This window comes from Artibeus jamaicensis, unplaced genomic scaffold (assembly GCF_021234435.1).
Source record: "Artibeus jamaicensis isolate MK-2021 breed Jamaican fruit bat unplaced genomic scaffold, CSHL_Jam_final contig_588, whole genome shotgun sequence".
NCBI lineage: Eukaryota > Metazoa > Chordata > Mammalia > Chiroptera > Phyllostomidae > Artibeus > Artibeus jamaicensis.
The window spans coordinates 273,502-299,649 of record NW_026521895.1 but is presented as its reverse complement, the minus strand read 5'-3'; the positions used below and the strand labels follow the sequence as shown (position 1 = coordinate 299,649).

The 26,148-nt window shown below is 38.2% G+C and overlaps 1 long non-coding RNA gene across 1 annotated transcript in view; it reads right to left on the bottom strand.

The window, feature by feature from the left end:
* LOC119043000 (uncharacterized) overlaps positions 1-26,148 on the bottom strand; it is a 123,184-nt gene that overhangs the window by 73,377 nt on the left and 23,659 nt on the right. The window contains exon 3 of the long non-coding RNA XR_008392528.1: positions 25,132-25,202. This is a non-coding gene — a long non-coding RNA (uncharacterized LOC119043000). The remainder of the gene's footprint in view (positions 1-25,131; positions 25,203-26,148) is intronic.

Below are 26,148 nucleotides of genomic sequence, written 5' to 3'. Positions count from 1 at the left end.
ATCCAGATGGTCAAATCTGCAGCAGAATTGTATTTGTGATTGGAAGAGGATGGCCTGTGTTTGAAGTTCAACAGATGGGAAATGCCAGCTTCATCACTTATTATCCATAACGTATTATCCTCACTCTCATACCACAATCTGGGAACATGCGATATGTTGCTTTTTTAAAAGATAGTTCTTTTCTAGATGAGGGGCAACATAAAATGCCCATTTTATTACCCCTACACCCTAATTTGGATTAAGATGTAGCCATTACTATCTTTATTACTTGATGAGGAGTTATGGCCAGTCATTTAAAAAAATTACAATCTTATTAGAAAAAATTTAATTATGTATACATTTTATAATTCTGAAAAGCCAATAAAAATATTTTAACAATGAGTGATCAGGCAACAAAATGTGTGTGCTACCTTATGAACATGAGCATGAGTGTGTATACATCTGAGCATATTTACATTTTTAAGTGGCAGAAAAAAAATTATACTTTGAAATAATTAAGCACAACTTCTGATCAAGATGGTAGCACAGGTAAACATGGCTTATCTCCTCATACAACCACATCAAATTACAACCAAAATATAGAATATCCATCATTCAGAACCACCAGAAATCTAGACGAATGGAACTCTGACAACAATGGAATTAAAGGAACTACATCCATATAGACTGAAAAAAGAGGTAGAAATGTGGTACTGGCTAGTCCCACACCCACATGTGGTAGATAAAAAGTTAGGAAGGACATCTCAGAAGCAAGGAGTCCCAGCCCCATACCAGGCCCCCACCCCAGGGCTCCAATGATAGGAAGATAAGTCTCCTTAACTTCTGACTACAAAAACCAGCAGAGAGTGAGTTGGTAGAAGTAAATTCTGGAATCCCAAGCAGATCCTCTTAAAAAAAAACAAACATTTGGAACATAAGTGTTTATCAACCTGGCTAACACTATTTACCCTACCCTGGAGATTCCCTGAGATTCCAACCCACCCAACTCACAGGAATACCCAACTTATTAACTATGACTTTTTCATATGAATGTCTGATCTTGTCTTATGCTTCACAACTTCCTAAGTCCTATAAAACAAGCAAGAGTTGGCCTCAGTGAAACCCTAGCTTCTGCACCTCTTGCTAATTAGCCCCTGGCCCAACAAAAGCAGCAACTAGCCTAGATTCACAGTTTGGCTTCTCCTGGGAGTTTCCAAGTCCAGCACAAGTAGCAGCCATCTTAGATTGCTTCATAGCTCATACAGGGTGGCCGCACACAAAAACACAGGTGGGGAATGAAAATGGCCTGCATCATCCAGGAAATTCCCAACCTGCACACCCAGTGCACAGCTGTAGACAATAGCAGAATACCACCACTCTGACCCTGCACACCTAGTCCTCCATGGAGGTCAGGGTTGGTGGACAGTGGTAATAACCATTCCTTGCAGCTGACTGGCCTCTGTAAATCCTACCATTGACTTGCCAACAGCAATCAAGGCTTGACTATAATAGGACGGTGTATTCAGCCCACACAAAGGACACGTCAGGAGTACCCAGCTCGGGTTATAAAAGAGGCTGTGCCGCTGGACCCCACAGAACACCTACTATATTAGGCCACACTACCAAGACAAACAGTCATACCAGTTCTACCTAATAGATAGAAACAAATAGAGGGAGGCTGCCAAAGAAAGGAGACAAAGAAACATGACCCAAATGAAAGAACAGATCAAAACTCAAAAAAAAATAACCCAACTAAATAAAAGAGATAAGCAATGTATCAGATACAGAGCTCAAAACATTGGTTATAAGGATGATGAAGGAACTTAGTGAGGACCTTAGGAACATAAAAAATATCCAGTGACAAGCAAAGGATACACTAATTGAAATAAAGAAAAATTCACAGGGAAACAGCAGTAGAGTGGATGAAGCCAAGAATCAAGTCACTGATTCAGAATATAAGGAAACAATAAACAACCAACCAGAACAACAAGAAGAAAAAAGAATCCAAAAAATGAGGATAGTGTAAGCAGCCTCTGGGACAACTTCAAGAGGTCCAACATTTGCATCACAGGGATGCCAGAAAAAGAGCAAGAAATTGGAAATATACTTGAAAAAATAATGAAAGAAAAGTTTTTCTATTTAGTGAGAAAAATAGACATGCAATTCCAGAAAGCACAAATAAGATAGATGCAAAGAGACCCACCCCAAGACACATCATGATTAAAATGCTAAAGGTTAAAGATAAAAAGAGAATCTTAAATGCAGCAAGAGAAGAGCAGTTAATCACCTACAGGGGAGTTCCCATAAGACTGTCAGCTGATTTCTTGAAAGAAACTTTGCAGGCTAGAAGGGATTGGCAAGAAATATTCAAAGTTATGAAAAGCAGGGACCTATAGCCAAGATTGCTTTACCCAGTAAAACTATCATTTAGAACTGAAGAGCAGATAAAGAGCTTTCCAGACAAGAAAAAAATAAAGGAGTTCATCTTCTCCAAACCATTATTGGAGCAGCAACAGACTATTAATTGGTCTGCTTTAGAGAAGCAGACTATTTAAAGCAGACCATTAATTGTCCTGCCTCAGAGAAATGAAACAGTAAAGGGACTTATTAAAAAAAAAGAAGATCAAAACTATGAATAATAAAATGGCAATAAATACATATGTACCAACAAATGAATGTAAAAAACAAACTAAGCAATCAAGAAGAACAGAGATGGGACTTCTGGCCAAGATGGAGGCATAGGTGGAAATACTGTACCTCCTTGCACAACCAAGTTTAAAGACAACAAAGTTTTAGTAACAAAAACACAGCCAAAACACAGAAAATTGAACTGTACGAAAGTCCAACAACAATGAACCATTCATCCAGACTGATAAGAGAGGTGGAGTCAGTGGCTAGCAGAGCGGGTCAGGCAGGAAAAATTGGCAGGACCAACCCTGGAGTGCAGGCAGTAGTTAGCAGATCCCAGGTGTGGGGTGGCAACAGGCAGACCCAGTGAGGGCGCAAGGCGGCTGGCTGACTGCAGTCACACATTTGAATGCAGATAAACCAAGCAAAGGAAAGAGCAGTGAGACAGATTGCACAGGCTAGGACCCCAGCGACAGGAATTAATGACTAAAAGCACCAATTGAAAAAACTTTGGGGGTCAAGGTGCCAGGAGAAGCTCCCAGGCTCACAGAGAGTTTGTTGGAGAGACGCACAGGGTCCTGGGGGGTGCACAGGCCCACACACCCAAGAGCCGGCACCAGGGGGGGCCAGGTTTGCTCATGGGAAGCAACAGAGGGGACCAAAATCCGAGAGAGAGTGGAACAAATGCCACTGCCCCTCTCTGACCCCGCCCCTACATACAGCATCACAACCCAGTGACCTGGGTCGCCCCACCCTGGTGAACACCTAAGGCTCCGCCCCTCGTACCTAACAGGCTCAAACAAACAAAAACATTATGACTCAAAAACAGCTCAAAGCCCCAGAGCCAATAATTCTAAGTGACCAAGAAATAGCCAACCTATCAGATGCACAGTTCAAAACACTGGTGATCAGGATGCTCACAGAACTGGTTGATTTTAGTCACAAATTAGAGGAACATATGAAGGCTAAACTAATTGAAATGAAGAGAAATGCACAGGAAACCAATAGTGATGGAAAGGAAACTGGGACTCAAATCAAGGGAGTGGATCAGAAGGAAGAAAAAAATGACCAAACAGAGAAGAATGAAGAAACAAGAATTCAAAAAAATGAGGAGAGGCTTAGGAACCTCCAGGACATCTTTAAATGCTCCAACATCCGAATTATAGGGATAACAGAAGGGGAAGAGGAACAGCCACCAGTGGAAAACTTATTTGAACAAATAATAAAGGAGAACTTCCCCATTCTGGCAAAGAAAATAGACTTCCAGGAAATCCAGGAAGCTCAGAGAGTCTCAAAGAAGTTGGACCCAAGAAGGAACACACCAAGGCACACCATCATTACATTAGCCAAGATTAAAATGAAGGAGAGAATCCTAGAAGCAGCAAGAGATAAGGGGACAGTCACCTACAAAGGAGTTCCCATCAGACTGTCAGCGGATTTCTCAAAACAGACCTTACAGGCAAGAAGGGACTGAAAAGAAGTATTCCAAGTCATGAAATCAAAGACCTACATCCAAGATTGCTCTATCCAACAAAGCTTTCATTTAGAATGGAAGGGCAGATAAAGTACTTCCCAGATAAGGTCAAATTCAAGGAGTTCATCATCACCAAGCCCTTATTATATGAAATGTTAAAGGGACTTATATAAGAAAAAGGAGATAAAAAATATAAACAATGAAAGGACAGCAAACTCACAGTTATTAACAACCACACCTAAAACAAAAGCAATCTAAGAGGACAGCTAGATCAGGAACAGAACCACAGAAATGGAGATCACATGGAGGGTTAGCAACAGGGAAGTGGGAGGAGAAGAAGGGGGGAGAAGGTACAGAGAATTAGTAGCATAGACAGTAGGTAGAAAATAGATAGGGGGAGGGCAAGAATAGTATGCGAAATACAGACTCTAAAGAACTTGTGACATATGGACAAAGAAAGGGGAGGGAATGGTGGGGGAGTGAGTGTGCAGGGTGGAAGGGAATGAAGGGGGGGAATGGGACAACTGTAATTGCATAATCAATAAGATATTTTTTTAAGAAAGAAGAACAGAGATGGAATCATGGATAGAGAGTGTTTTGATGTTTGCCAGATGGGAGGGAAGAGGGGGAGCATGGGTGAAGATGTTAGAGGACTAAGAAATACAAATAGGTCATTACAGAATAGCCATGGGAATGTAAAGTACAGTATAGGAAATGGGGTAGCCGTAGAACTTACACGACCCATGGACCTGAACAATGGTGTAGGGGTGGCCTGAGGGAGTGAGGGGTACTGGGCAGTACAAAGCAAATGAGGAAAAATAGGGGCAACTGTAATAGCATAATCAATAATATATTGATAAAAGAAATGATTGAGCATCTTTTTTTGCTTAAGAAATCTCATTGATATTCAAAAAAGAAAGAAAGAAGTCTTATCTCATTAGCAGATCAACCATTTCCCCAAAATCTATTGCCTCAGGCAGGTAGAGACATGGTTATTCCTTCTGGGCAGAAGCAACAGGGAGTGTCACTTAAGGTCTGCAGACAAGGTGAGAGGGAGAGGGAGAGGGAGAGAGAGAGAACATGGAATATGGTAGCAGCAAACATCAAATTTTATTTAAGTATTCTGTCCAGCAGAACATTTGATCTTAGGTGTTCCCTTTGTCTGTCTTGGACTTCTGACCTATGTTATGTCCTGGTTTCAATTACTCCTAAAATAAAGAATAAACTACCCCATCTGTGAAGCAGCTAATTTAAAATAAAACACAAACTGACTTTAAAAATATTTTGAATTAAAATTCTTTGGAAATGGGTGTTTATAAATCTATGATTGGCTAATGCTCAAAACTATAATTTTCTTTGATTTAACTAAAGTAATTATTTATCTCAAAATGAAACCACAATTATTTGTTAAGATGATACTTTCAGGCAGTTGATTTCAGAGTATTTGCTAGGAAACAACTAAGGTTAAATCAGCAAACCCAAACATACATTAAGCATATACAGTCAGAGCAGACTTTACTTCTATAAGGGATTTCAACTGGATTTCTCTTCTTTCTAAGAAAACATCTGTATCACTTTCATTTTGGTTAAGTGTTTTTTTTTTTAACTTAAATCAAAAGGATGACAAAGAATTAATGGTCTTATTAGATTTTTTATTTTTAACATATAATCTTTATTGTATTTTTCCATTACCATTTAGTCCCCTTATATGCATCTGCCCCTAGCAATCACCATACTGTTGTCCATGTCCATGAGTCCTTTTTCTTTTTTGCTCCCCACTCCAGATGTCACCCTGCTCTCCATCTAAGAGTCTGTCTCTGTTTTGCTTGAAGTTCCATTTGTTGATTAGTTTCCACATCTGAGTGAAATCATATGGTATTTATCTTTCTCTGACTGGCTTATTTCACTTAGCATAATGTTGTCCAGGTCCTGTTGCAAAGGGTAAAATTTTCTTCATTTTCTAACTCTAAGTAGGATTCCATTGTGTAAAGATCCCATAGTTGTTTTATCCATTCATCTATTGATGAATAGATGGATCAATATCCATTCATCTATTGATGGACACTTGGGCTGCTTCCATATCTTGGCGATTGTAATAATGTTGCAATGAACATAGGGATGCTTATGTTCTTTTGAATTAGTCTTTTGGATTCTTTGGATATATTCACAGAAGTGAGATTACTGAGTCAAAAGGCATATCCATTTTTAATATTTAGAGGTATCCCCATACTGCTTTCCACAGTGGCTGCACCAGTCTGCATTACCACCAACAGTGTAAAGTGGTTCCCTTTCTCCACATCCTCACCAGCACTAGTTGTTTGTTGATTTATTGATGATAGCCATTCTGACAGGTGTGACATGGTATCTCATTGTGGTTTGAATGTGCATTTCTCCGCTGATTAGGAATGTTGAGCATCTTTTTACATGTCTATTGGCCATCTGTATGACCTCTTTGGAGAAGTGTCTATTCAGGCCTTTTGCCCACTTTTTAATTGGGTTTGTTTGTTTGTTTGTTTGTTTGTTTTTGGTGTTGAGATTTATAAGTACTTCCTAAATTTTGAATATCAAACCCTTATCAGATGTATTTGCGAACATATGTTCTTGAATTCTCTAGATTGTCTTTTTATTTTGTTGATGATTTCCTTTGTCGTGCAAGAACTTTTTAGTTTGATGAAGTCCCACTGTTTATTTTTTCTTTTGTTTCCCTTGCCTGGGAAAATATATCTCATAAAAAAAATTTCTATAAGCAATGTCTGAGATTTTGCTGTGTTTTCTTCTAGGGTTTTTATGGTTCAGGGTCTAAGATTTAAGTCTTTGATCCATTTTGAATTTATTCTTCAGTGTGGTGTAAGAAGGTGGTCTAGTTTCATTTTTCTGCACATATCTGTCCAATTTCCCCAACACCATTTATTGAATAAACTATCTTTAGCCCATTGTATGTGCTTGCTTCCTCTGTTGAACATTGACCATAAAGGTGTGGGTTTATTTCTAGGCTCTCTATTCTGTTCCACTGATCTTTGTATCTATTGTTTATGGCAGTACCAGGCTGTTTTGATTACTGTTGCCTTGTAGTATAGTTTGATATTCAGTAGCATGATACCTCCAACATTGTTCTTTTTCAGTAATGTTGTTGCTATGCAGGGCCTTTAGTGATTCCATATAATTTTTGAAATATTTATTCTAGTTCTGTGAAATACATCATTGAAATCTTTTTTTTAATATTTTATTTATTTATCTTTAGAGGGGAAGGGAAAGAGAGAGAGGAAGAGAAACATCAATGTATGGTTGCCTTTTGTGCATCCCCTGCTGGGAATTGGCCTGCAGGGAACTGGTCTGCAACCCCAGCATGTGCCCTAACTGGGAATCGAACTGCAATTGTCTGGTTCACAGGCCCGCGCTCAATCCACTGAGCTACACCAGCCAGGGCCATCATTGAAATCTTGATAGGAATTACATTGAATCTATGGATTGCTTTGGGTAGCATGAACATTTTAATGATGTTAATTCATCCTATCATGAATATGGTATATGCTTCCACTATTTGTATCTTCTTCAATTTCTTTCTTCGGTGTCTTATAATTTTCCACATGCAGGTCTTTTACATCCTTAGTTAGGTTTATTTCTAGGTATTTTATTCTTTCTGGAGTAATTGTTAATGAGATTGTTTTCTTAATTTCCCTTTCTGTTAGTTCATTATTGGCATTTAAAAATGCAACTGATTTCTGGATATTAATTTTGTATCCTCCTACTTTGCTGAATTCATTTATCAGTTCTAGTGTTTGTTGGTAGAATTTGGGGGGTTCTCTATATACAATATAATGTTATCTACAAATAAAGACAGTTTTACTTCTTCCTTTACAATTTGGATGCCTTTTATTTCTTCTTCCTTTCCAATTGCTGTGGCTAGAACATCCAGTACTATGTTAAATAAGAGAGGTGAAAGCAGACATCCCTGTCTTGGTCCCAAACTTAAGGGGAATGCTTGTAGCTTTTGCCCATTGAGTATGATGCTTGCAGTGGGTTTGCCATATATGACCTTTATCATATTTAGGTATGTTCCCTCTATTCCCACTTTGCTGAGCATTTTTATCATAAGTGTGTGCTGAATTTATCAAATGCTTTTTCTGAGTCCATTGGCATAATCATGTGGTTTTTATCCTTCATTTTGTGTATATGGTGAATCACAGTTTTTGATTTGCAAATGTTGTTTCCTTACATTCCTGAAATAAATCCCACTTGATAGTGGTATATGAACTTTTTCATGCATTTCTGTATTCAGTTTGTTAATATTTTTGTTGAGGATTTCAGCATCTATGTTCATTAGTGATATTGGCCTATAATTTTCTTTCTTTGTAGTATCTTTATTTGGTTTCAGAATTAGGATAATGCTGTCCTCATAAAATGAGTGTGAGCCTTCCCTCTTCTTGAATTTGATGTAATAGTTTGAGAAGGAAAGGTGTTAGTTCTTGACATTTTTGGTTAAATTCACCTGTGAAGCCATTTGGTCCAGGGCTTTTGTTTGTTGTCAGTTTTTTTATTGCTGCTTCAAGTTTCTAAGTGTAATCTATCTATTCAGATTCTCTGATTCTTCCTGACTTATTTTTGGAATATTGTATATCTAGGAACTTATCCATTTCATCCAAGTTGTCCAGTTTGGGGGCATAGAATTGTTCATGATATTTTCTTATAATCTGTTGTACTTCTTTGGTGTCAGTTGTTATTTCTCCTCTTTCAGTTCTTATTTTATTTATTTGGGTCCTTTCTCTTTTTTGCTTAATGAGTCTAGTCAAAGGTATGTCAGTCTTGCTTATTTTTTCAGAGAACTAGCTCTTGGATTCATTGATTTTTTGTATCATTTTTTAGACTCTATTTATTTTTATTCTGATCTTAATTATTTCCTTCCTCCTATTCACAATGGGCTTTGTTTGTTGTTTATTTCAAGTTCCTTCAAGTGTGAAGTTGGATTCATATACGAGCTTTTTATTGTTTTTTTTTTTAGATAGGTCTGTAATGCTATGAATTTTCCTCTTCAAATTGCTTCCCCAGTTTTCCACAGATTTTGGATGTTTGTCCTCATTTTAATTTGTTTCAAGATACTTTGATTTCTTCTTTGATCTTGTTGTTGTCCTATTCATTGTTTAATAACATGTTATTTAGCTTCCATGTCTTTGCATGCTTTTCAGTGTTCTTGTGGTTGATTTCCAGCTTAATAGCATTGTGGTCATTGAAGGTACTTGATATGATTTCAATCTTCTTAAATTTATTGAGACTTGTTTTGTGTCCTGACATGTGGTCTAACCTAGAAAATGTTATATGTGCACTTGAAAAGTATGTATATTCTGCCGCTTTAGGGTGAAATGCTCTGAATATATCAATTAAATCCATTGCCACTTAAGGCTATGGTCTCCTTGTTGATTTTCTGTCAGGAAGATCTAGTCATTGAAATCAATAATGTATTAAAATCCTTGATCCTGGCTGGTGTAGCTCAGTGGATTGAGTGTGGGCCTGTGAACCAGACAAGCGAGGTTTGATTCCCAGTCAGGGCACATACCGGGGTTGCAGGCCGGTTCCCTGCAGGCCAGTGCCCTGCAGGCCAGTTCCCAGCAGGGGACACACGAAAGGCAACCATACATTGATGTTTCTCTCCCTCTCTCCTGCCCTTCCCCTCTAAAGATAAATAAATAAAATCTAATTTAAAAAAATCCTTGACTATAACTGTATTTCTGTCAATCTCTCCCTTTGTCCATCAAGATTGCTTCACATATTTAGATGCTCCTATGTCGGGTGCATAATGTTAACAGGGTTATATCATCTTGTTGGATTGTTTCCTTTGTCATTGTGTAGTGTCCTTCTTTGTCTCTTACTGTAGCCTGAGTTTTAAATTTTATTTTTGTCCAATATAATTACTGCTATCCCAAATTTTTTCTTTTCCATTTGCATAAAATATCTCTTTCCAACCCTTTACTTTTAGTCAGTGTATATCTTTCCAAGATGGGTCTCTTGGAGGCAGCATATTTATGTGTCTCATTTTCTTATCCATTCAGCTACCCTATGTCTTTTGGTTGGAGTATTTAAGTCATTTACATTTAAGGTAATTATTGATAGGTATGTATGTAGTGCCATTTTATTGTTAGACTATTTTTCTCTGGGTTGTTTTTTTTTTCCCCTTTCTTCTTCTTCTTCCTACTCCTCATCCTCATCCTCCTTCTCCTCCTCCTCTTCTTCCTTCTCCTCCTTCTTCTCCTTCTTCTTCAAGCAAGCCCTTCAACATTTGTTGCAGTGCTGGTTTGGTATTAACAAACTCCTTTAGCTCTTTCTTGTTGGGGAAGCTCCCATTTTTCCTTCAATTTTAAATGATAGCTTTGCTGGGTAAAGTAGCCTTCATTGTAGGTTCTCACTTTTCATCAGCCTGAATATTTCAAGTCACTCTCTCTGGCCTAAAATGTTTCTTATGAGCAGTCGGGTGACAGTCTAATTGGTGCTTCCTTATAGGTAACTACTTGTTTTTCTCTTGTGGCTTCTAGGATTCTCTCCTTATATTTAAGCCTTGTCATTTTAATTATGATGTGTCTTCATGTAGGCCTCTGTGGAACTCTCTGAATTACCTGGACTTCTGCGACTCTTTCCTTCACTAGATTAGGGAAGTTTTTGGTTATTATTTCCTCCAACAGGTTCTGAATTCCTTGCTCAATCTCTCCTCCTTCTCTCCTCCTTCTACAGTGCAGATGTCGTTAAACTTAATGTTGTCCAAGATGTTTTTTAAATTCTCTTCATTTTTTTATACTCTTATTTCTTTCTCATGCTCTCCCTGATTGTTTTTTCTTACCTTGTCCTCCAAAACACTGATTCAATCCTCTGTTTCATCTAACCTACTGTTTATTCCTTCCAGTGTATTATTTATCTCAGATATTGCATTTTTTTCTTCTGGATGATACTCTTTTTTTGTTTTCATGTCTTTTTTCATGTTGTTGAATATCATTATAATTATTACTCTAAACTCTTTATCTGATAAATTGCTTACTTTTATTTCATGTAGTTCATCTGGAAAATTCTCTTGTTCTTTCATTTGGGGTTTTTCTTGACCTTCCCATTTTGGCTTCTTTGTATTTTCTGCCTTATATGTTAAACTAATCAGCCATTAATCTGATCAGTTGTTGATCAATTGCTTTCTTCTAGTTGTATGGGTTTTAGTATTTCATTTAAGTCTTTAGTGTATTTTGAGTTCATTATTGTATGTGTATAAGAAAATACTCGTCTTTTTTTTTATGTATCTGTCCAATTTTCATGAAACCATTTATTGAAGAGACTGTCTTTACCCCATTGTGTATTCTTACCTTCTTTGACATAGCTTAATTTACCATATATATGTGGGTTTATTTGGGGGCTCTCTATTCTATTCCATTGATCTTTACATCTATCTTTACATCATACCATGCTGTTATAATTAACATGCCTTGTAGCATATACAAGGATAGCATGAGACCTCCAGTTTTCTTCTTTTATTATTTCTTTGGCTACTCATGATCTTTGGGGTTCTCTATAAATTTTTTGCATTATTTGTTCTGATTCTGTGAAAAATGTCATTGGCATTTTGATATGGATGCATTGAATCTATAGATTGCTTTGGGAATTATGGACATTTTAAGAATGTTAATTCCCCCTATTCGTGAGCATAGTGTATGCTTTCATTTATCTGTATCTTTAATTTATTTCTGCAGTGTCTTGTAATTTTCCAAGGACAGGTCTTTTACCTCCTTGGTCAAATTTATTACTAGGTTCTTTCTTTCTTTCTTTCTTTCTTTCTTTCTTTCTTTCTTTCTTTCTTTCTTTTATGCAGTTGCAAATAGGATTCTTAATTTTTTTTCTGCCAGTTTGTAATTGGTGTATAAAACCAATTCCTGATTCCTGAATATTCATGTTATATCCTGCTACTGTACTGAATTCATTTTTAAGTTCTAATAATTTTTGGTGGATTTGTTAGGGTTATCTATGTATAATAATATCATGTCATCTTCAAATAATGACACTTTTACTTTTTACTTTCCAATTTGGATACCTTTTATTTCTTTTTCTTGTCTTACTGCTCTGGTTACAATTTCCAATACTGTGTACAATAAATGTGGTAAGTGTGAGCATTCTCGTCTTGTTCCTGATCTTAAGGAAAACACTTTTTTTCCTTCTTATTGAATTTATTGGGGTGATACTAGTTAACAAAATTATACAGGTTTCAACACTTGTTATTTTTTCCCCATTTACTATGACATTAGTTGTGGGTTTGTCATATACAGCCTTTATTACATTGAGGTATGTTCTCTCTATTCAAACTTTGTTGAGATTCTTTATCATAAATGGGAGCTGGATTTGTCAAAAGCTTTTACAAGTACAAAGTTCTTCATGTATTGATATGATCATGTTTTTATCCTTCATTTTGCTTTATGTGATGTATCACATTAATTGATTTGTGGTTATTAAACCGAACTCGCATACCAGAAATAAATCCCACTTGATTGTGGTGTAAAATCTTTTAAATATATTGCTGGACCCTATTTGCTAATACTTTTTTGAGGATTTTTGGCATCTATGTTCTCAGGGATATTGGCCTATATTTTTTTTTGTAATGTCTTTGTCTGGTTTTGGTATTAGAGTAATGCTGACTTCGTAAAATGCATTTGGAAGCCTTCTCTACTCTTCAAATTTTTGGAATCGTTTGAGAAGAATAGTTGTTAGTGCCTCTTTGAATTTGGTAAAATTTGCTTGTGAAACCATTGGGTCCAGGACTTTTGTTTGTTGGGAGTTTTTCATTACTGATTTGATTTCGTTAGTAATGACTGGTCTGTTCAGATTTCCTTTTCCTTCTTGATTCAGTATGTTTCTAGAAATTTATCCATTTTTTCTTAGCTCTCCAAATTCTAAGCATATAGTTGTTCATAGTATTGTCTTATAATTCTTTGTATTTCTGTGGTGTCAAATGTCACTTATCTTTCATTTCTGATTTTATTTATTTAAGTACTCTCACATTTTTTGATGAGTCAGTCTAGTTAAATGTTTATCAATTTGTTTATCTATTCAAAGAAACAGCTCTTGCTACCATTGATCTTTTGTATTCTTTTTTAGACTCCATTTTTGTTTATTTCCACTCTGATCTTTATTCTCTCCCTTCTACTCACATTAGGCTTTGTTTGTTGTTTTCTAATTCCTTTAGGTGCAAGTTTAAGTGTTTATTTGTTTTTGTCTGTTTGCTCTGAATTTCCCTCTTTGAGCTGCTCTGGTTGTGTCTCACACATTTTGTGTGTGTGTGTGCTGTTGCATTTTTAATTGTGTTTGTCTTGAGACATCTTTTGATTTCTTCCTTGATGAAGTTAACCATTTATCATTTAGTAGCATGTTATTTAGTGTCTATGTGTTTGTGTGTTTTTCCGTTTTTTTCTTCTAATTGATTTCTCATTTCATAACATTGTCATCAGAGAATATGCTTAATATGATTTCTATCTTCTTAATTTTACTGAAACTTGTTGTGGCCTAATATATGTTCTATTCTGGAAATGTTCTATTTATTCTTGATGAATATATATTCTGCCTCTTTGAAAGAAAATGTCCTAAATGTATCAGTTAAATGTAGTTGGTCTAATGTAACATTTAAGGGTACTCTTCCCTTGTTGATTTTCTGCCTGCAAGACCTATCCATTGATGTAAATGGGTTGTTAAAGTACCCTACTTTGACTCTGTTATTGTTGATCTTGCCCTTTATGCCCATTGATATTTGCTTTATATATTTAGGTGGTCATATGTTAGGTGCGTAAATGTTTAAAAATATTATCTTCTTACTGGATTGATCTCTTTATCATTATGTAACATCCATCTTTTTCTCTTATTTTTTATTTTTTTATTCACCCATTTCCCCTTTGTTTCTTATTTTAGCCTTTGTTTTAAAGTTTCTCTTGTCTAATATAAATATTGTTGCCCCCAGCCTTTTTTATTTACATTTACATGAAATATCTTTTTCATCCCTTTACTTTCATTTTTTTGTGTGTCTCATTCTCAGGTGAATCTCTTGTAGACAGTACATATATGGATCTTGTTTTCTTCTCCACTTATCTGTCCTGTATCTTTTGATTGAAGCATTTAATCCACTTATACTTAAACTGATTCGTGATAGGTAGGCATTTATTGCCATTTTATTCTCTATAATTATGTTCCTCTTGTTTTTCCTCTTCCTAAAAAAGTCCCTTGAACACTTTTTGTAATTCTGTTTTAGTGGTGATAAACTCTTTCCATTTTTCCTTTTCTAGGAAGCTCTTTATATCTCCTTAGATTCAAAATTACAGCTTTGCTGGGTAGAGTAATCTTGGTTGTAGGTCCTTGCTTTTCAACACTTTGAACATTTAATGCTAATCTCTTTGGGCCTGAAAAGTTTCCATTGAGAAATTAGCTGACAGTCTTATGGGGGCTCTCTTGTAGGTAAATAACTGCTTTATTTCTTGCTGCTTTTAATATTCTCTTTTTGATATGTCTTGGTGTGGGGCCCTTTGTTTGGGATTCTCTACACCACCTGAACTTGTATGGCTATTTCCTTTGCTAAGTTAGATAAGTTTTAAGTCATGATTTCTTCAAATAGGTTTTCAGTCTTTTGCTCTCTCTCATCTACTTTTGGTACCCTTATAATGTGAATGTTGTTATATTTGATGTTGTCCCAGAAGTCCCTTACACTACCCTCCTATTTAATGTTTCTCCTTTCTCTGTTTCAACCTTGTCTTCCATAATATGATTCAGTCCTCTACTTCATCTAATCTGTTCTTGATTCCTTGTAATGTATTCTTCATTCCAGTTATTATATTCTTCATTTCTGATTGGTTCTTTTCACAGCTTTTAATCTTATTGTGTACGTTCTTACTGAGTTGATCTATTCTTACCCTGAGTTCATTGCGCATTTTTTTAAATGTTGTCTATTTATTTATTTTTAAAAGAGGGGAAGAAAGAGAGACAGACAGAAACATCAGTGTGAGAGAGAAACATCGATTGGTTGCCTCTTGTGCACGTCTCAACTGGCACCCAGGTGTGTGCCCTGACTGGGATTCAAACCAGCAACTTTTTGTTTTGTAGGATAACACCCAACTAATTAAGCTACATTAGTCAGGACCACTGAGCATTCTTATAACCAGTGTTTTGAACTAGTTATCTTGTAGATTGATTGCCTCCATGTTGTTTAATTCTGTTTCTGGAGTTTTGTCATGTTCTTTTCTTTTGCACATGTTTCTTTGTCTCTTCATTTTTGCTGCCTCTCTGTGTTTGTTTCTGTGTACTAGGTAGGTCTTCTATGTGTCTCAGTCTTGGAAGGGTGGCCTTGTGTATTAGGTGTCTTGTGAGGCCCAAGAGCAAGTCTCTCTGCTCACCTGAGTCTGGTGGGCCTGGAGGGTCTGTCATATGGGTTGTGTGGGCCCTCCTCTTATAGTTGAGCCTTGATTGCTATTGGTACATTTGTGGCCACACCAACCCTCATGCTGTCTGAGAGGACTGGCCATAACTATAGTGGATGAACTGTTTTTTGGAGGCTGACTCCACAGAGTAGAATTTACTTTAGCGAGGCTCTGCTACCTGCCAAGTCTGCCCTTTGGGGGTATTGCTTGTGGAGCTAATTGAGTAGTACTCTTTTGTGGTCTGAAGCTGGCCACTGGGTTGTGTTGGTTCTGAGGCCTGTTGGGAGGGACTCTGGTGCAGGCCAATGTCAGCCCCTGCCTGTGTCCAGCTCAGAGCCACCTGATAGGAACTACGAAGTGATCCGAGGTTGGTAGCTTCCTGTTCTGGGCTTGCAGATGCCTGAGAGAGGCTATGCTGTAAACCAAAGCCAACAGCTTTCAGTGTGGCACTTGGGACTGTTTAATAAAAGGTATAGGACACACTGTTTGGTTTTGTGGACCTTTAAGAGATTTTAGGAAAGTTTGCATTGACAGCTGAGGCTAGTGATTTGTGAGGAATGGCCACTGAAAGAGGTTGGGCTAGTGCAAAAGTTAGGTGGGACAGGGTCTCAGGGGCCAGCACTGTTACCGAAACTAATGGAAACTCATGTTCGGTGACCACCTGTGCTTTATAGGCTGAGTGAAGGAGGATTCACCAAAAAAAAAAAAAGACAATGCCACCTACCATCACTTCTGTCTGGGGAGAAGTGCCCCTCCATCCCTTGTCCTTAAGCCAAAACATTCAGTTCCTCTACGTATGTCCATGACACTTTTTGAGCTGCTATCACTTTGTGAGAATTTAGGGCTAGTATTTATGAGCAAGTGAGTTTTTGCGCAGACTCTTTAAGAAGACCCTGGGTCTAAAGCAGCCCTTTGTCTCATCAGTTGGAGTCCCTGATAATTTTCACAACCTGATGTGTAGGGACTTCTCTTCCTGACACTGGTACTTTGGGCTGGGGAGCACAGTTTGGAGATCCCAACTGAGCTGTCCCTTCCAATTTTTAACCATCACACATGGGTGTGAGACCATCTCATTTCACATCTCTGCCCCTCTTCCCAGTCTCCACATGGCTTCTCTGTAGCCTTAATCATAGGAGTTATGCTTATTTATTCTTTCTGTGGTTCTCAAAAGTGGTTGTTCTGTAATTTAGTTTTAATTCTGATGTGGATATGGAAGAGAATGAGTCAAGATGGTGGAGTATACCTACTCCACCATTTTGACTAAAAGTCCTAAATCTGTGATTTCTAATGTTCATTTTGTTACCTGTTGACATATCAAACTACCTTATCAAATCTGTGTTCGGAGTAATGCAAAATAGAATCTGCATCCAGAGACCCCTCAGATGTTAGCCAGTGCCTCACTCAAAAGACTTTAGTGATGCTAGGAACCTTGCAATGGTATATTTGGAGTAATTTTCACATCACATGCTCTTCAATGGCAGAAAGATATAAAGTGTGGACAAACAAAAGTCAGTACAATGGTTAAATGAAAGTGAAATCATGGTGACCCAGAAATGCAAATAAGTGTACCTAGCTCTCTGTAGTATTCGTGGTACCTGAACACTGTATTCTTTCTTCAGATTACCTAGTGTCGCAAGAGAGGCATCAGTGACTTAGAGAAAAAGAGATAAAAAGTAGAGGGAAGCAGCATGCAGCAGTGGAATCTAATTTTATTTGAGAAGCATCTCCATAATTTATAGTAGGCTTCAATAGGAAAAAGAAAGGCAGTTTTAAAGTTTATTGCCCTTTATATTGGTTTACTACCTTTACTGGTCCAAATTCAAAGCTAAATATTAGAAGTGATTGTAAAACTGAATCTTAGCCAATCATAAAGTAAGATATGCAAGCATAGAGATTTATAATTCTTATCTGCATTTTGTTCTACAAAGTTGCAAAGTGTGCAGGAAGCTCCTGGCTGATGATAGAAAGCTCCTTAAAATGTAAATTTCCGGTAAATAATGGCATGTTTCTCATCACTAGTGGAATTAGGAGGAAGAGAGGAAGAGAAGTGGGAGGGAGGGAGAAAAGTAGAGGAAGAGAGATGATAAATTAAAGAAAAAGAAAATAGGGTAGATTTAAAAGAAAAATAACAGAAATCAAGATCAGAGAGGAACTCATTATAAAAAAATTGAACAAAGTAAACCAACGATAGATAGCAAGTGGGTTACAAATGTGAATCATCTAATGCCCTGGGCTTGAACCCAGGCTCCATACTTCATTTCTTGGTGATTTAACCTCCTGAAGTTTTGTTAATTACTTTCAGGATTAATTGTAAGAATGTACACAAAGTGCCTGGAATGGTGAGGGGGATAGAGTGTTCAATGACCACAAGCTCAGTTGACAGCCTTTCCTGTGTATCCCAGGCCAAGAGGAAGGCATGAGCTGAATCCTCAACCTCTACCTTCCTCTGTCTCCATACCTACAGCCATTTGATAACAGTGACCTGAGGCCTAGACAAATACCAAAGACAGAGGGTGCTCAACTTTTGAGTTCAAATCTCTGTTCTACCACTTGCCAGGTATTAGTGCATTAATTTATGCAACAAATACATATCAACGGTATACTACTTTTCCAATTCTGAGCTAGGGTCCGGTGAATGAAAACAGACTTGACCCCTGCCCTTATGCAGCTTACGTTCTCATGAGAGAGCCAGATAAGCAATTAAATAATTATGCAAACAAATATAAAATTAAAATTATGAGCAGCATATGATGCCATAAAAGTCCCTTGAGGAAGACACGATTGTATTGAACTCTGGCAGGTAAGTGGGCATCAACCTAGACTATGAAAGAGAAGGGAAGACTATTCTAGGCTGAGTGAGTAGCCACAGTAGTGGAGGCCCAGGAAAGGAGAAGGAACTGGAGCAGTCATCCAGGGCCAGATCAGGCAGGACCTAGTGGGCCTGGTTGAGGACTTCGGTCTTTTCACTAAGGGTGAATGGAAAAAAAATCAATGGAGGACTTTTAGTAATGAAAACAACATGATTGCATGTGATATTTGATAAGTCCACTCAAGTTCAAAATCAGGATAGATTTGAGGGGACAAGGTAGACTGCTGAGAAGGCTCGGGGCTGTTAATGGTTAGCACGTGGTGGCTTGGGCTAGAACAGAAACCTTACGAGGAATTTACGGATGGGTAGATGTTTCATCAGCAGGACTCAGAAATTAGATATAGAAGGAGGATTTCTCACTGGAGGAACCAGATGATAAACTTTTCATCCCCTGAGACAGCAAGTGCTGGGAGAATGCCAAGTTTAGGAGAGGTTTGCTCATAGGTTTAGTTTTAGACATGTTTATTTATGTTGCTTTGAGGAAGCCATTTAACCCCTCTAACCCTGGAGGATTAAGTGAGATCTTAGGCCTGAATGCTTAGCACACAGTAGATACTCAGTAAGTAGTACCCAGTGTGTTAATGGGATTTTAGATAAGAAAAACTACAGCAACTTTGCCTTCATCTACAGAGAATCCAGGTCTTCCACTTTACAGTTCACAAGACAGTATAAGACCCACACATACAAGATTTTAAAGTATAATGCCTCATTTAAGCACATAATGAATCAGGATTCTTGAGTCACCCAGGGAAAAAATTCACATTTAATTTACCAAAAAATTCCTTAATCTTCCCTTTATTATTATTGCTATTATGAGAAGTCAAGTTTTTAGACTTGTATATATGACACTTCCTCCTTTTCACATTTTGCATAGGGGAAACTGCATTTGATAGCTCATTTACAAATATTATATATATAACAAAAATTTCTTAAGTACCTCCTTTATGTAAACTATGGAATATGAAGACGAATGAGGAGTCCTTCAGAAATATGAGGTCTGGTAAGAGTCACAAAAACCTACTGAAATACCATGAGTTAGTATAAATAACAGATAGTGGGGTGCAAAATTCTCAAGTCTAGAAATAGCAGGTCCTAAATTTCAAACTGGAAACTGAAACAAAAGTGCTACTTTCAAATGCTATGCCAGTCCCGTGGTTCTGGCAATGAAAAGTATATTTAAATTTGGGGTCTGGAAAAGACGCTGGATGGATACCATCTGAAACCCATGGCAAAAAATAAAGGTATGATGAGACCTAGGTATAATAAACATAGATAGCCAAAACATCATTAAATATATAGTACTTGGGGTGGAGGAAAAGACCAGAATTGTTAAGTCTACAAAAAAAAGACTTTCTATTAAAATCAAATTCAAGAACTGCTGTACGGCCAGTGACATGATGGATACTGTGTCACATGGTTGACACCCGTGGTTTTATCTTATAAAATAACTTGTAAATAACACACAAATTCTGCCCAGCACTAGGACTGTGCTAGGTAGAATGTGCTGGCCAGCACTTCTGCCCAACCACCTTCCAGTGTCAGCTCTCTAAAGAACAGCAAACTTAAGGGTCAGCTTGCCCACACATTCTGCACTTGGTAAATTTTCTTTTGAAATTTAAATTAAAACAAATTCTTTAGCAATGACCTTTTTTCATCCATAGAGCAATTTAACAAGCCATTTATTTTGTCTGTAATAAGATTGTAAAACTAAGCATATTGAACATAAAACAAAGCTAATTCTAGGAAATTTCAAAATCAAAGAGCATCTTTAGAACATCTTTATATCAGGGGAACTTAAGAGTAAGTTCTAGAGAATCTACTTTCCAGATGGTGTTGTCCTCCAGTAATTGAAATAATTAAGGCCTGAATATTTATTGAATTACTTGAAATAATCGTCTACCCTTTAGCTAACAGGTTCTGGTTCTGTCAGTTAGATCCTGAGTTAATCCAAAACGAGTTAATGGTTTACATTTCCCCTTCTAGCCAGCTGGTTGACATTAAGCAGAAAAAGTAATTTTATCATTGAAAAAGTCAGCAGCCAACACATTCTCTGACACCTGATTCAAATGTTTCCTCCATTACTGCCTCCCTGATCTTCATACGTGACTCTTTTGGAGTCTTTGTCACATTGGATTGAAATTATTTCTAGTGCTCATCTACTCTTCTACACTGTAAGCCTGTCAAGGGTAAGAACAGGGGCATGAGAACTTTTGTGGCATAATTCCTGAACTCTGCATCTGATAGATTGCTTGTCTATTTTGTTTAGTTCTTTTCCTGGATTTCTGATCTGTTCTTTCATTTTGACCATGTTTCTTTGTCTCCTCATTTTGGCAGCCTCCCTGTGTCTGTTTCTGTATATTAGGTAGAGCTTCTATGCCTCCCTGTCTTGATAGTGTTGCCTAATGTAGTAGGTGTCCTGTAGGGTCCCATGGCACAGCCTCCTTATAACCCAAGCTGGGTATTTGTGGTGCTCCCTTCATGTGGACTGAGTATACTCTCCTCTTGTAGTTGAGCCTTGATTGCTATTGACAAGTCAGTTGGAGAGATTTACCAAGGCCAGTCAGCTCCAAGGAATAGCTGTGATCACTAACCACCAACCCCTCCTTCCATGGAGGATCAGCTGCGTAAGGGCAGGGTGATGGTCCTCTGATGCAGTCTGTAGTTGCCCACTGGGTGTGCAGGCCCTGGGAATTTCCCAGATGGTACAGGCTATGTCAGTTCTCACCTGTGTTTTGTCTGAGGCTACCCTGCATGAGCTATAAAGCAGTCTGAGATGTCTGCTACTTATACAGGGCTTACAGATTCCCAGACAAAGCCAAATTATAAATCTAGGCTGGCTACTGTTAGTGCTTGGCCTAGAGCCACTTTAACAAGAGGTACAAGTGCTGGGGCATCACTGAAACCAGCTGTTGCTTGTTTGATGGGATTTAGGAAGTTGTGAAGCATGATCCATGACTAGATATTCACATGGAAAAGTCAAGATTAAGTTTGGGTGGGTCTGTAAGTTGGGTGGGATGGAGTTTAAGGGGATATCCAGGTCAGGGCAGTGTTAGTCTTGTTGACAGAGTCTCTGATGGGGCACCTACCTGACAGTTCTGTGGCTCTGGTGATGGGGGAGGAGCTCAGAAAGAGACAATGGCCTCTACCCACCTTTCTGTCTGAGAGAAAGCTGTCCCCCGGCCCTCACCTTGATGCCAGTCACTTCAGTTCCTCCCTGCGTGTAACTGGCACCTTTCAAGCTGCTATCCTTATGCTGTAGCTCAGAGGGAGTGTATCCGAGTTATGTCCGTGTTTAGGTTCATTAAGGAGAACTGCTTGGGACTCCAGAAGTTTCTTCCACTGACTCAATCCCCGCTATCCTCCTGGCACTGAAACCCTGGCCTGGAGTGCCTGGTGTTGGGCTGTGACTACTCACTCCTGAAATAAACCTCTCAAATTTTTATCTACCGCACATGGATATGGGACCAGCCCATTCTGCATCATCACCCCTTCTACTAGTTTTGGTGAATGTGGTTTCTCTAATTCCATAGTTGACAGACTTCCATTCAACTCAACTTCTGAAGGTTCTGAGTGTTGTCTGTTCTATATTTTAGTTGTAATTTCGATGTGATTTTGAAAGGAGGCAAACTCTGTTTACCTATGCTGCCATCTTGACTGGAAGTCTTAGTTGCTGGGAAGAGGTTTTAAAGGCTAAGTTCCTGTGAATGAACAATGCCATCTGTGAATGAGCCACATGTTTGAAAAAATCTAACTCCAAGGAGCTACTACCCTTTGCAACAACATGGATGGAACTGGAAAGCATTATGATGAGTGAAATAGGCCAGGTGTTGAAAGACAAATACCATATGATCTCACCTTTAACAGGAAGCTAAACAACAAAACAAACAAGCAAGCAGAATAAAAACAAAGACACTGAAATAGAGAACAAGGGGACAGTGACCAGAGGGGAGAGGGAAGGGAATTTACGGGGAAAAAAAGGGGAGGAATTTGGAGAAACAAATAGGAAGGACAGAAGGACGACAACTAAGGGGGTGGAAATGGGAGGGAGGTGGGGAGCACGGGGCAGGGCAGGCTTGGATGGGAGAAATAGACAAAAAACTGTACTTGAAAAATAACTAAATAAAATTTAAAAAATAACTCCATTACCCCTCTCTCTCAAGATACACCATGAAGGTGCATTCATTTTATTGAATTTATTAGGGTGACATTGGTTAACAAAACTATATAAGTTTCTGGTGTACAATTCTATAATATGTCATCTGTGTTGTGTGTTCACCACCCAAATCAAGTCTCCTTCCACCACCATTTATGCCCCCTATACTCTGAGCTACCTCCCCCAACCTCTCTTTCCCTCTGATAATCACCATTATGTGATCTGTACGTTTGAGGGGTTTTTTCCCCTTCACCTTTTCACCCAGCCCTGCACCCCCTCAAAGCAATCTTTTAAATTAGACATGGAAAAATAGCACCAGCTATTATACATAATGTTTTAAATTCTAACTATCCTTCATGTTAGTAAACTTAAATTCTTCAGTTTATGAGCAGATATCCTGGAAAAACTTCTCTTTGTTTTCTGAATTATGAATCACCAAAGTTTAGAGCTGAAGGGACCTTGTCTGTCAGTCATCTGCTCCAATGTACTCACCTAGATTCTCTTCCTGCTATGCAGAAGCAGGAAGAATCAAGTTTTGCCCTATCAAGAACCAATTTTTATACAGACATGAATCAAGAAAACAGGATTTGATTACAGTAGTATTTACTAAAGATATTTTTATATAATTAGAGTTTTCTAAGATAATTTTTAAAAGATTTTGTGATCAAATAAGTTTTACAAGTACCGAACTAAAAAATTTTAAAAGTTCTGCCCTGGCTGGTGTGACTCAGTGGATTAAATGCTGGTCTGCAAGCCCTTTGAAGGCAACTGCAAGGCTGATGTGGCCCGTGGTAAAAATGAGTTTGACACCCCTATTCTAGATGGTTCCTAAGGTCCAGCTTCAAATTTCTCGAAGTTTGTAGGGTTTATTATTTTGTTATTCAGAAAAGTATCAAGCTTCCAGTCTCCTCTGAAAATGTGAATTTGTCCTTGTAGGTATCTGTACCTTAAGTAGCTTACACTCATAGGAGATATGTTTAACACATCACTAAAACCTTAAGCCATGGCAATGCGTCAACAATTTGGAAGAGCTAAAAGGAAAAGGGAGAAACTAAGAATAGAAGTGGAAGAATACCAAAAATAATTCTATCTACTTAAGCATTTTGATTTAAATCAAACTTAGTTTCCTTAGGAGACTTTAAAATGATAGCAATAACAATCATAACTTGCTGAAAATCAGCCTTACGAAATAATAATAATAACAACAATAGTAGTAATAGAAGTAATAGAAGCAGCAGCAAACACTTATCTGGTGGTCCCTACATGCTAGGCCCTCTTATAAAAGCATTATATTGGGTTGGCCAAAAAATCCTTTTAGTTTTTCCCATAAAATAAAAGACACATTTTCATGAATGACTTTATTGATTTGGATATTTTGAGTATGTCAGCTATCTCCTGTGTGATATAACATTGATTGTTCTCAATTAATGTCTTGATTCCATAACTATGAACTTCAACTGGCCTATCCAACCGTGGAGCACCATCCAGTGAGAAATCTCCAGCATGAAACTTCACAAATCACTTTTGACACATTTGATCAGCCACATCACCTCCTCCATACACTGCATAAATCTTTGTTTTGCATTTCAGTCGTGTTTTTACCTTTGTTGGGATGATAAAGCATAATATGCTGAAAATGTTGTTTATTTTCTTCCATCTTCAACATTAAAATGGGTACCCCAAAATTCACTAGTTTTGATAAGTTTTCTTTTAAATGCATGCTGATATGACAGCTGTCACAATACAATCTAACAAAATTGTTTCAAATGGAAGTTAAAGACAACTAAGCACCACTAGAGCCTTCTTATGGGGGGAAAAAACTTTTTGGCCAACCCAAAATATAATTATTCTTTTAATGCTCACAATAATCCAAAGAGGTACATGCTATTCTTATCCTCTCTCACAAATGAGGAAACTGGTTCTGAGGGGTTGAATAACTGGCCTAAAACCCTGTCGGTAGGAGCAGCAGATCCAGAATTCAAGCTGGTTCTCTAGTCTCAGGCTTAACCAGCACATCCTGCAGCTGGAGACTGCTGCTGGTCTGAGAGGTGGCCTCACTCCAGCACTCTCCTCTCAAAATAAGATTTTGCTGAAGAACTTATGTGGGGCTAAGAAAAGCAGTACCATACACATAGAGAATAATAAAGGTTTTAATGCACAAAAATTATTACTCCAATATGACTACAACAGAAACAATTCTTAAAAAACCAAAGGTGGTTTCCACTGTGATGATACACCAGCCAGGAACTGCTTTGGTAAAACCTGAACAAACAGACCACCAGAAAAGTCAACTGAGTACATATTGCAAGGGCTCGGGAAGGGGTGCAAACTTCCCTGCCAACAAAGGGAGGCCCTGGTTCCACTGTAGGTGTGCAATGGCTGCACAGAGGCCTCCAGGTCCTTGGGCTATCTTCCTTCCAGTTAACATAAAATACTACAGTGTTTGTTCCAGCATCCCCTCTTCTCTCTAGGCCTTCCCCCTTTTCTCTCAGCACAGATCATCCTGTTTAGAAAGGGAGGAGGAGAACGTATTCGAAATAGTCCAGCAGCACTCTGAAATATAATCGCATGCTATCATCACACATCCAGGAATCAATCTCAAACTTCTCATTACCTTTCATCAGAGGATTGCAAAACACTTTTCAAACAGTAATCATCTCTTCTTATGCACTTTCCTCCTAAGAGCTGAAAGACAAAACACAACAATTATATGTCTTATCCTCTGAACTACTACCAACAATTTCCTTGAAACTCTTAAGCCAAACACACTCACACGCGCACACACATGCGTTGCAGGGGGCGGAGGAGGGGAGAGAGAATATTTTTAAATGGTGACAAGGCAGTGGAATTCTTCACATCCTGTTCTGTGCTCACAGCAAGCACGGGGCCCAGGTCATCTGTACATGTAAGCATTAATAATCATGCTAAGTTTCCCTGCACATCATTAATCAAATGAGAATCCAGTCCCACTTGTGAAGTTGCCTGCCTCCATCTATTAGCTCAGCTTCTCTGAGCCACCCATATCCTGACTTAGTAAAACCACCTCTCAGCTAAACCACCCTTTTCTCATCTCCTGGCCCATTTTATAGTCCCGAAATGCAGTGCTTCTTCTGTAAAGAACTGTGCATTTCAAAAGAGGGTGAATTAATTCTTAAGAATTGGCTATGTTTCAACATCAATGAAACTTGTTTTGCCCTTGAGGTGAACTGAAAACTCACAGCAATTATCAATAAATTTGGACAATCTTAGAGGCTAAGTTTTAAGCTGAATTTTGCTCAGCTTATGCTACCTCTTTTTGGTTTCTCTTCTACCTGGAGTGTTAAGTCAAAATAAGACCTTAGAGAAACCTGGGAGCTGCTGTTGTACTTGCTGTGGCTTCTGTCTGGGAGCCCCATTCCCCAAATCTGACATCTAGCCCAATGGCCCAGCCTGCCCTGAGGGGCAGCTAAAGGTCTTTTCCTGGGAGAAGGAGCTGTGCATCCTGTGGGGCAGACGTGAAGGCCAGAAGAGTCCCTTGAGACCCACAACTTCCTATCACCGTTGGCAGTCTCAAAAAGCTGTTATTACATTGCTTGCTGTCCTCCACAGTGAACAGAATATCTGAAAGCTGATTTTGACTCCAATTGTGATC